At 34.7% G+C, this 12,899-nt stretch overlaps 1 pseudogene; it reads left to right on the forward strand.

Annotated features, from left to right (window-relative positions):
• The first annotated feature begins 287 nt into the window (after window positions 1–287).
• LOC100931096 lies at window positions 288–3,095 on the forward strand (annotated as a pseudogene).
• The last annotated feature ends 9,804 nt before the right edge of the window (window positions 3,096–12,899 follow it).

A 12,899-nucleotide genomic window follows, 5' to 3' on the forward strand; every position in this document is an offset into this window, starting at 1 on the left:
TTATACTAGTGCTGCCTTAAGGCCCAAGGGGGCCTTGTGCTGTACTGGGACTGTGGGAGTCTGAGAGTTCTCTTGGTCTGCTTCGAGGGAAGGAAGTGAGATGAGGTGGTGAGGAAGTAGGGTGGCTGATGTTGTGTGGTGCTACAGGTGTCTTGCCCCTAACCTTGGTGTTGTACTGGGGTCCATTGGATGGGGAAAGGATTGGTTTATGCATCTAGTTATTCTTCAGGTGCTGAGAGGCACATGGGAGACCCTCCTTCTGTTCAGGAACTTGTGTAGGTGTTACAATGAGGTGGGTGTGCATGTGGCTGATGCTGTGCAGAGTCATAGGAGTCTGGCTTAGTGATCTAGTGGTGTTACACTGCATGGGGAAGGGATGGGAGTAGTTCTGTGCAGGGTTTGTGTGGGAGACTGTTGCAAAGGGTCCATAGAGCTTTAGTCACTGATCTGCCCTGGGTCTCAAGGTCTCCCAGTGATTTGCTGACAGCAGGGCCTGCTGCTGGTTTGCCAGGGCACTGCCTGCTCTGGGCAGTGCTACTCTTTTACCAGAGTGAGACAGACTTTTCCTGCTCATCTTCTAAGCTGTTTTGAACTAGAAAATTATTTCACCCTTTTTTTTTGTTGGTTTTGCTGTTCCAGAATTCATTTTAGGATGCTATTTTTTGTTTGAAAGCAAACATGAGAGAGTTCAGGCAATTTCCTGCTTATTGGCTCCCAGAAGAATCTCAATGTAGATTTTGAAATGATTTTGTTCATCATTCAGTTCCACAGATTATTTAAAAAAAAGAAAGAAACCTTCTTGGTTAGAGACTGTTTTAGAGAGAGAGCATACATAATGATAACAACTAACATTTAAATAGTAATTTAAGGTTGATGAAGTTCTTTAAATGTATTATTTCATTTGGTACAAAGATTTTGTGAGAAATATCATAGATACTATTAATATCCTCATTTTACAGATCAGAAAAAAAGAAACCAAAAAAATGACTTGACTGGAATTAAATAGTTAGTGTGCATATGAATCAGGTCTTGAATCCAGCTCTTCCTAAAGTCAAAGTCACTAGTCATTGTGTACTGTACCACCTAATCATCTCATTGAGAAAAAAAGTGCCTGCATGCAGCATCTTAGCTAGAAATTACCATTTAGGGAAGAGGCTTGGTTGTTTTCATTTTTAGAAGATGGTGTTACTGAAGCTAGGCTCACCATTTCCTTCTTCACTGGATATCCTCTATTTCAGACTGACTGCAGATCGGACATCCTGCAAAAACTGGACTAATGTTCCATCAGGAAGATCAGAAACGAGTGTAGATGGTTCTATGTAGCCCATCTCTGTAACCATAGAAAGCAGTCAAATCATGTCTATCATCATTATCTACTCCATATCACAGTTATGAGAAAAATGGTCTGTAAAGAAAAAGTGCTATTTAGATGTGTCCTGTATTACTATAACAATAATATTCTAACATCATTAATATGAATCTTTGCTTAACCCCTGCACTAGTGCCTCATTGATGCATGGAGGGGTGTGGTGTTGGGAGAGGGGGAAACACTAGGTTTCTGAAATCTATACCAACAGAAAAAAGGAAGCCTGTGCAGTTGAGTAGAAGAAGTAGTAACTTTGGAGTTAGAAAATTTGAGTTCAAAGCTCACCTTTGTCACTTGCCATGTGTAAGATCTTTGGCAAATGATTTAACATCCAGAGACATCAGTTTTCTTGTAAAATAAGTGGGTTAGACTAGTTTCTGAGGTCTCTTTCTATTCCAGATCTATAATCCTAAGTTTTCTTAGGATTCTGTGAATCTGGAACGACCTTGAGACGAGGTCTGGTAATAGACAATGTGTATGTTATCTGAGGAGAAGCTCATTATGGATTGGCCAAAGAATGGTAGACTTCTCAGCTATTGTAATTCTAACAGGCCAGTTACTGAGTCAGAAGAAGGGAGGCATGGACAGTATTGAAATTATAGATCCTTGAGGGATTTATTATCCTGATTTTTGCAGCTTTCTGTAGAATTTTAGGGCTAAGTATTAGAAGTTAGGTAGGTACTCTTCTGGTCCTCAGATGACAAATATATAGCACTGTCCTACACTTGGAGCCTTTATGCTTACAGAATTTATTCACTCATTCATTCATTTGGACTCACCATTGCTTAATCAGATTTGTTTATTGATTCACTAAAGAACAGAATGTATGGTCTTATACTTCATGTTTACATTTCTGCCCCAAACAACAGAGCTCCCCTATCATCCTGTCCTTCTCTTTTTACTGGTCATTAACTAGTAGGATCCAGGTCCTAAGGCATCTATCATCCATCTATTGCTATGTGACTTGCAACACTTAAAAAATTACATTTGATCACCAAAGTTTATTATCATTTTCATTTATAAATGAGGAAATTGAAGTTCAGGAAAGGGATGTGACTGATACAAAATTACTTGGTAGAGGCAAGACTACATGACATTGATAGAAGTTGAATTTGTTTGTTTTTAAATAGGATAGCCATTCATTTCTTGACCCTTAGCAGGATCCCATGATGAGTCTGTGCTGTTTTGCTTCTCTTTCCAATTACAAAAAGTATGAAGTATTCAGAATAGAAGAGGAAGAAAAAAATAAAATTAGAAAGACAAGATGTCATAGAATCAGTATATTTCATGAAGCAAACCATCAGTAATTCATATAGAACAACTGGGCTGATCCTTGCCATTGCTAACAAGAAAGATAAAATGAATTTTGAATCTGAATCAACATTGAAAAAGTTCTTGGAAGAATCTCTAAGTTTAAATTTTGAAGAAAGAGGCAGATGCCTTAAAAAAAAAAAAAAAGGTACAGCTATTTCAGTTATTCATGAATTTGTGTGCCCAGGAAGGTCAGACAGAGGCACCAAGTATAAATGAAAAAGATTTGCATTTTATTGAATTAGATCATATAAAGAAACATCTCTGTGAATTAGATGAGTGCAAGTCATTTCTAATCAACCATGGGAAAACTAGTGGTGATACATTATTAGAGGATGCCATAGAAGTTTGCAAGAAGTTCTTGAGATGTGAATCAGAAGAATTAAGATTTAATGCAGTTGCTCTTTCTGCAACATAGCTTATATATAATGAAAATATCAGTACTATATTATTTGTAGCAAAAATAAAATTCCTCCTGCCATATGTTAGTACTCACAAATTTTGATATTTTCATGATGTTATTGATGGCACTTTGAATTAATCTAAAAACTTGTTATTCCCACCACCACAGAAGATTAAGTGCATTCTAGCAAATACAAACCCTTCTTGCTTTAAGTAGAAATTTACAAATTTGACTGTGCAAAGAATTCTGAAAGAAATCTGCATTACTCCCCACCCCCACAAAAATACTTGTTAATTTTACTGTACAATACTGTTCTCTCCACTTTTGCTCTCTGGGCTCTATATCCTCCCCAACTTCCCACCAAAAATGAAAATAAAACAAAGCAATCCCCTCCCCAAATCCACCAATAACAAATTCCCTAAAATAAATTTTTAACAATTCCTCCATATTAAAGCAGAAGAACATACATGGAGAGATAGTCATTGCTAGAAGGGAACTTGGATTGAGACCTACAGAGCTTGGAGAGGAGATCTTTGCTCTGCTCTGTCAAGCTTTGGTGCTTGTCCAGTCAGTGTCTGAGTTCAGAGCACTCAGGTATCATATGTCTCCCTTCTCCCTATCCCCAGTTTTATACCCTTCTTTATGTCTTTCCATCTGGCCTCAGATGGGAGTGTCCCATGTCCTGCTCTTGTTTCTCTGTCTTTGGCTCCTATGTGTTCTTGAACTATGTGCCATCCCCTTCTCTTCATGCAAGAGGGCCCCCTTCCTGCCTTCCTCCCTCTCTTCTTCCTTTCTCCATGTTCAGTCTAGGGCAATTCACATTAAGTAAAAATCTCTCTAGGCAGAGGTTGTAGGAAGGATCATTTATATAAAGTGAGAACTCTCTGTACTTAAATAATGATACAAATGTAGAATTATATTATATTATGTTGTCTTTTGAAGGTGATGATTTTCATTTTTATCTTTGTATCCCAAGCACTTAACAGTACCTGGCATATAGAGGGCACTTAAGAAAGATGTTTTGGTTTTTTAAAATTAAAATGCAGGTCTCCTGAACCTAAATCTGGAATACTTTCCATGATATTATTCTGTCTCCATTAATGGGTTAGCTGAGTAGAAACAGTGGTGTAGAGAATGTAGGGTGGAAAGTCAAGAAAACCTGGGTTCAAATCTTGATTGTATTCTTTCTCTGGGAAGGTCTGACCCATTCTGCATAAAAAGAGGGGATTGGATTATTGACATCCAAAGGTCCATTTTGGCTCTATATCCTAAAAAAAATGATGGTACCTCAGGGCTGGTTTGCTGGTTTTTTTTTTTTTACCCAGTCTTCTTTATAGAGGTGCAAGAGAAAACCACAGCCAATATTTAAAAACTTAACAAAAACCTTTTTTTGCCTGCAGTCTATTACCCTACCCCCTCCATAGATATCATAGTAATATCAGCTCTATAAGAAAGTATATCTTTCCTTGTTCATCAGAAGAGTTGAACAAACTAAGCTCAGCACCCCTGATGTTCTCTCCCCACTTTCCACTGGCCTCCCTCCTCCCCCATTTTGCCTGCTCACAGACAAGCCATTCATTACTCTCTTATGGGAGACTGGGATGGAGAAGGTAGACTCTGGCTTGGTCATAAATCCTCTTTCTCATAAGAGCTCAACTCCAGCAGGGGACCAGATGGACCTGTCTACTAGCTACCAGCTTTCATTAATCCTCCAGACCAGTAGACAGCCTGGAGACTTAGGGGTCCCAAAGGGGGAATTCAAACATCCAGCAAGGACAGGTGAAGACTAAAAATGGCCCTGACATCTTAAGCACACCTTGGTGGCCACCCTAGCCTATTATCCCATTACAATGTTATATAATGACTGGGTCCATCATTCCTTTGTATTCCTACCAATCAAAACTCTACTGTTCCGAGTCCTTGTTTTTTTTTTCCTGTAATGTTTGCTATCTAATGGTATCAAGGGTCCCTTTTGAGGCTATCCTTTCCCTTCCCCCATTCTTTTCCTTTTGGTCAATAGGTAGGATTTTGTGATTTATCAGTTTTTGGACTTCCCATCCCACTTACAAATTGAAATAAAGGTGGCAGAAACCTACTTTTATTGCTTTACTTATGATGCTTTCAGCAGAGGAAAACACACAAATACACATACAACAATGTGTCCTTAAAACAAGTAGATAGACAAAGGTAAAGACCCTCTCACTGACTTTTCTGACACGACTGAATTGCCCAGTGGCAAATTCGATATTCTGGAGACTCCTGTTTCCACCATTTATAGACATGAATAATGCGGATTTACAACTGATAGACTGTTTTCTTGCTGTGGCTCCTTTTCCCAAAATTGTCCTTTCTCCACCATTCCCATCTGGCATCTGTTTGTTCTTGACTATCTGTTAATTTCTGCCCAGATGTTAACTGATAATTAGGGTGTTAGCTGCTACTTAAGGAGTTTTCTGGTTAGTCAGTGACCTCTTCCAAGGAGAGATGTATTTTAATACAGTGCCCACAAAGACTGGCTTCAAAACTCAATGGGAAGGGGCTCTAATGATAGAATCAGAGACAGCCATTGGCCTGCTCTCTCTTCTGAATTTCTTTGTGCCTTTCACTTTACCAACTTTAAAATGACAATAGTACTTGGTTTACAGTCTTCCTTTTCACCTGATCCCCTGCCATCATCCATAGTAATATCAATATTTATATTAAAGATTCAATAGCTATACAATTTCTCAATTTTCTCATCCCTAACAGCCTTCCTATCCACTCCATTTTAGCCACATGCTGGCATGATCACATTTTAGTTCTTGTCATTTTTTGAAATTGTGCCATCTCCAAGATCCTGACTGTGGTCCAGAAATGCTTACTGATGACTTGATTAATTGAATAAATTAATAGATGACTAGACACTTTACTATTTGGTTAATTATTATTCTGTAATATCTTATACTCGTGATCTTCTGCCATTTTGACTTGCATATCTTTACTCTGAGCAGCCTCCACAATATAATTTTCCAATTCCTCTTCTAGAGGCTGTCATTACATCATTCTAAATCATTAGAAAAGGTCATGAAATTTTAAACTGAATTCACACAAGATAAATATTTCATGAATACTCTCAGCTCACTACTCCCTTTCTGATGCTCTACATTTAACTTCCTGTTTCATTCCTCATATCAACTTTTCTAAAACTTTTCCCTCTCCCCTCAAATCTCCACACTTATAACAGATGACTTAAACTAATATGCTACCGAGAACACTGAAGTAATCTGACCTGAACTTTTTCAGATCCCCTCCATTACTTATTTCTCTGCATCATCACCCATTCTTCCCTCCTCCAAGTTATAGAGTAAGAGCTAGTCCTAATTTTCTCAATGTGAAAAACCTCTTCCTCTTGTCCTTGATCTCATTTCCAGCTACCTCTTTCAAGATCTGGCTCTAGCAGTCACCTCTTTTTTATGTACCTCCTGTCTCTTCCTTTCCACCATACGGGATCCTTCCCATCTAATTGCAAACATGTGTCTTTCTTCTAGTCATAAAAGTTTTTCCTTGGCTCTTCTATCCCATTCAGTTACTGACCTTATCTTTTTCTTCCCCTTCACTTCCAACAATTCTGAAAACAAAAATAAATAAAAAATTGTTTAAACCAAAGGCTTTGATTTCCCCACTGCCCACTTTTTTGCAATCTGCCCCACTGTTCTACTCAGTCCTTTTGTGATCTGCCCCATTATCAACATTCTCACTTTCCCTGAAATTGTTTTGTGTTTCTTTGTGTATACTTTGTATTTACTTCCCTTTGTACCTTTGTACCCCAGACCTACATAAATTTCTTAAGAGTTGGGACTGCTATATTCCTTGTGACTAGCATAACTTGTGGATTGCAGATTTTTATAAGTTTGTGGAATCAAAAGGTTACTTTCTAGTTGCTAAATCAAAAATCCTCCAGTCCTGATCTTTCTTGACTTCTATACAGATCTGATGCTGTTGATCATGCCTACTTACTGTATACTTGATTTCCCCTTAGCTTCAGAGCTACTTTCCTAGTGTTCTTCCTATCTCTTTTATAGCTTCTTTTCTGTCTTCTTCACCAATTCAAGTTCTCTTTCCTTAATATAGATACTCTCCACTTCTTCCCACTCCTCCCTTTTCTCTTCATCTTATTCATACCTCTCCTCCCTCCCTTTGTCTTTCCTCTTCCTTTTTTCTTCTCTTCCTCTCCATTTTTTCCTTTAGCTATCTTATTTTCTTAGCTGCAATCATTATCTTCCATACAGATAACTCACAGATTCATATCCCTTGGCTCTGCCTTCTTTTTTAAACAGCTTTCATTCTAACTCCAAATGCTTAGAAGATATCTTTATTTGGAAGTGCCACTGGAACCTCAAATTCAACATGTCCCCAAGCCTGGTTCATTATCTTTTCCTCTTACCTTCTTTCTTTAACACCCCTATTTCTGTCAGAGGTACCAATAATCCCCCATTCCAATCTCCTAAGGTTGAAATCTTGTAGTTAGTTATTTTGGACTCTTCCATTTTTCCTATTGCTCTCATTTAATTAATCAACAGTTCTCATGGATTCTACCTCTAAAATTCTTTGCATTGGTCCTCTCATTTTTATTGGCATTGTATACACCCCTATCTTGGGCTATTGAAATTTTTTCTTTCTTTTTAAGGTACAGATTTTTAAAGAATTCTTTTTGTTTCAGTTTCAAATTCTTTCCCTCTTCTTCCTTCCCTAGCCAGTGAGAAGGAAAGAAAAACAAACCTATTACAAATATGTATAATCATGTAAAACAAATTTCCGCATTAGTCATGTTCTCTCCCAAAAACATTTTTAAAAGGAGAGATAGAAAGAAAAAGCAAAAAATATATTTCAGTCTCTATTCCAAATAGCTCTCTATCTGGAAGCAGATAGTATGTTTCATATAAGTCCTTTGAAATTGTGATTGATCGTGTTGATCACAGTTACTAAGTCTTTCAAAGTTAATTATCTTATAATATTGCTTAATGTATGGATTGATCTCTTGGTCCTGCTCATTTTACTTTGTGCCAGTTCATAAAGTCTTCCCAACTTTTTTTGGAGTCTCTCCCTTCATAAATTCTTACAGCATAGTAGTGTTTCATTACATTTATATATAGTACAACTTTTTTTAGCTATTCCCAATTGATAGATATCCCCTCAGTTTTTTTCTTTTTCTTTTCTTTTCTTTTTTCTTTTTCTTTCTTTCTTTCTTTTTTTTTTTTTTTTTTTTGCTAAGGCAATTGAGGTTAAGTGACTTGCCCAGGGTCACACAGCTAGGAGGTGTTAAGTGTTTGAGATCAGATTTGAACTCAGGTCCTCCTAACTTCAGGGCTGGTGCTCTATCCACTGCACCACTTAGATGCCCCCATCCCCTCAGTTTTCAAATCTTTACCACCACAAAAGGAACTGCCTTAAATACTTGGATTTATGGTTTCTTTTTTTTCCCTTTCTTTAATCTCTTTACCCCAATAGTGGTATTTCGGGTCAAAGGATACACAGTTTAACAGTCTTTTGGTCATAGTTCCAAATTGCTTTCCAAAATGATTGGAACACCAACAGTATATTAGTATGTCTAGTTTCTAAAACATCCTTGAACGTTTGTCATTCTTCCCACCCTTTTTGGGGGCCATTTTAGTCAATCTGATAGGTGTGAGTTGATTTACCATGCATTTCTCTAATTATTATTGATTTAGAGCTCCCTTTCTTTTTGGCTATTTTAGTCAACCTGATAAGTATGAAGTGATATTTTAGAGTTGATTTAGCATGCATTTCTCTAATTATTATTGATTTAGAGCATTAAAGATATGACTTTTGTTGGCTTGGGTATCTTTTTCTGAAAACTGCCAGTTCATTTTCTTTGACCATTTTATCAATTGGGGAATGATTCATATCAACATAAATTTGAATCAGTTCTTAGAAATAAGACCTTTATCAGAGAAACTTGCTGTGAATATTTCTTACTTTAATCTATTACATTAGTTTGTTAACTGAAAAAAACTTTTAAATTTTATATAGTTAAAATTATTCATTTCATCTACTGTGAATCTTATTTGGCTATAAACTTTTCCCCTATCCATAGATCTAATAGATAATTTCTTCTTTGATCCACTAATTTGCTTATTATACCTATTACTTTCTATGTCTAAATCATATGTTCATTTTGAGCTTATCTTGTAATATGATATGTGATATTGGTCTATGCCTAGTTTTTGCCAGACCACTTGTATGTTTCCCAGCAGTTTTTGTTGAAAAGTGACTTCTTGCTCCAATAGCTAGTAGAATCTTTGGAGTTATCCAATATTAAATTACTATATTCATTTCCTTCTGTACATAATGTACTAATCTGTTCCACTGATCAACTTCTCTGTTTTTTACCCAGTACCAATTTTTTTTTTGATTGCAGCTTTACAGTATAGCTTGAGATTTGATACTGTGAGGCTTTCTTACTGCCCATTTTTTCATTGACTCCCTTGTTATTCTTGCTCTTTTCACCCTCCAGATAAATCTTGTTATTTTTATTTCTAGCTCCATAATTCTTTTGTAGTTTGATTGGTATGGCACTGAATGAGTAAATTAATTGAGATAGTATTGCCATTTTTATTATAGTAGTTTGACCTACCCATGAATAAATTAATATTTCTTCATTTATTGAGATTTGTCTTTATTTGTGTAAAGAGTGTTTTATAACTGTGTTCATAAAATTTCCAGGTGTGTCTTAAAAGGAAAAGTCCCAAATGTCTTATACTATCTGTAATTATTTTAAATGGAATTTCTTTTTCTATCTTTGATGATTTTGTTGGATATATATATATATGTAAATGCTGGTCATTAGTGAAGGCTTATTTTATATTCTGCAACTTTTTTGAAGTGTTAATTGTTTCAGTTAGTTTTTTTGTTGTTGACTCTCTAAAGTTCTTTCAATGAATCATCATGTCATCTTCAAAAAGTGATAGCTTTATTTCCTCTTTGCCTATGTTTACTCCTTCTTTTCCCTTCTCCCACCCCAATATCTAGCATTTCTTCTAAGTAGTAATGATAATGGATATCCTTGCTTCACTTCTGAATTTAATGGAAATGTTTCTATTTCCCTGTCATAAATAATGACTGCTCTTATTTAGAGGAATAGTACTTATCAATTTAAGGAAACATTCATTTATTCCTGTATTTAAAATTTTTTTTTAAATAGGAATGTCTATAGTAATTAATAAAATAAAGTTTTTTTTTCTTCATCTGTTAAAATAATCATGTGATATATTTATATGTTATTGATGTGGTATAAATGCAGCTGGTCATAGTGTATGATCTTTATATATATATACTTCTGTAGTCTCCTTGCAAGTGTTTTATTTAATTTTTTTTTGCATCAATATTAATTAGGGACTGGTCTATAGTTTTGTTCCTTTGTTTTGATTGCCTTTAATTTAGGTATCAAGACAATAATTGTATCACAAGAAGTTGATAGAATTCTTTCTTTACCTATTTTTTACTTAGATATCTTTACATATTATAGTATCAAAATAAATTATTATTTAAATGTTTGGTAGAATTCACTTATGAATCCTGCTGGTCCTGGGATTTTTTTTTCCCTCAGGGAGCTCATTTATGGCTGATTCAATTATCTTTCTAAGATATGGTTATTTAAACATTCTATTTTTTGTTCCATTAAGCTGGGTAGTTTATATTTTTATAAATATTAATAAATTTCATTTTATCATCAATTTTAATTGGTCAAAATAGCTTTTAATAACTGCTTTTATTTTCTTTTCGTGAGTTGTGAATTAACCTTTTACATTTTTAATACTGATAATCCGATTTTCTTTTTAAAAAAAAAATTAGCAAATGGTTTATCAATTTTTTTTGCTTTTTAAATTAAGCTATTGGTTTTATTTATTGATTTTTCTTTCTATTTTTTAAATTTTCAGTTTTGTTTTTTATCCCTTTAATATTCTGAATTTTTATTTTGATATTTAATTGGATGCTTCTAATTTGTTATTTTTAAAATTTTAGTTTCCTGCACAATTTGTTGATTTGGTCTTTCTCTCTTTTAGTGGTGTAAGCATTTAGAGATACAATGTTTCCCCTATGTACTATTTGACTGCATCCTATTAATTTTGGCATGTTGTCTCATTGTTGTCCATCATCTTTAATGAAATTATTGATTTTTTTTCTGTGATTTATTCTTTGACCCATTCATGTTTTAGGATTTGGCTATTTAATTCCTAACTAATTTTTAATCTGTGCCTCAAAGACCATGTATTGAATTGTAGTCCAAAAAAGTGCATTGAATAGTTTTACTTTTCTGCATTTGTTTGTGGAATTTTAATACCCTAATTACATGGTCAATTTTTATGAAGGTGCCATGCATAATTGAGAAATAGCTACACATCTTTCTATTCCATTCAAAATTCTCCAGATATCTATCATACCTAATTTAAAAAAATCATTCATCTCCTTAACTTCTTTTCTGTTTATTTTATGATTAGATTTGCCTAAGTCTAAGAGAGGGCAAATTGAGGTCCCCCACTGGTAAATTTTTACTGTTTATTTCACATTATTGAAAGTTTCCTTTAAGCATATGGTAGAATTTGGAATTCTTTTAAGAGTTTAATATTTCTATTAATTCATTGTATATCGTACCTTTTTAGCAAAACTGTAGTTTCCCTATTCATCTTTTAATTAGGCCTTTTTTGTTTTCATTTGCTTTCTCTGAAATCATGATTGCTACTCCTACCATTTTAAAAAATATATCTTTGGGTATCTTTCCGTTTCAAGTGTGTTTCTTGTAAACAACATATTGTTGGGTTCTGGTTTCTGATTCATTCTGCTATCCTTTTATGTTGTATGAGTGAATCTATCCCATTCAAATTCATAGTTATGATTGTGGAGGGTTTATTTTCTTCCATCCTGTTTTCTCATACTTATCTTGTGCAGAATTCTGGTCATGTCAATCCTTTGTTCCAAAATTTTTCAGTAAATTTCTATTGATTTCCAAATAAAGTTGAAACTCTTCTGCTTTCAAGATCTTCTTCAATATAGTGCTATCCTATCTTTCTAGTCATATCTTGTATTACAACTCTTCACTAATATATACCTCAGCCAAACTTTATTATTGTTTCCTCCAAACAGTATATTCTTGCCTTTATACCTTCGCTCATACTTCTCTTTATGCTTAAAATACCTTCTTTCTCCTACTGAATCTTTTGATTCCCCCCAGTCATAAGAGATAAGTCCCCCTTGAGAAAAAAATAAAACAAAATAAAACCCCCCCACAGAACTTTGCTTTGAATCTCTAGAGATATTGCCACCAATTTTTTTACCATGTATTCTCCCCATAAAATATTGTGTATAATAGCTATCTGTGTTCATATATTATCTTTCTAATAAACTGTGAACTCTTTAAGGGAAGGGACTGTGGCTTAGCTAATCTTTTAAAATCTCCCCATACTGTAGGGACAGTACTTTATATTGTTGATTATGTTATGGTGATATCCTCTCTGAGTTCATGTGGTAGATAATTTCTGTCAAAATAGATTTACCACAACACAGAAATTATAAAGGTAAAAACTAGGTTTTATTAATAGGCTCAAGCATAGGTTCAGACCTCATAGAAAAGCTGAATCCCAATTAGAACTCTAAGAAGGCTTCTTGTAGGCAAAATTATGTCAGAGTTCCAGAGAAATAATTTATATACAGATTTCAATCTTGTACATTCTTCTTAGCCATAAACATTAAAGAAAAAAATAGATTCACAACCCTATACTTCAGCATCATAAAAGTTGAATAAACTTAGTTAAACAGATTCAT

This window comes from Sarcophilus harrisii, chromosome 2 (genome assembly GCF_902635505.1).
Source record: "Sarcophilus harrisii chromosome 2, mSarHar1.11, whole genome shotgun sequence".
NCBI classification, from domain to species: Eukaryota; Metazoa; Chordata; class Mammalia; order Dasyuromorphia; family Dasyuridae; genus Sarcophilus; species Sarcophilus harrisii.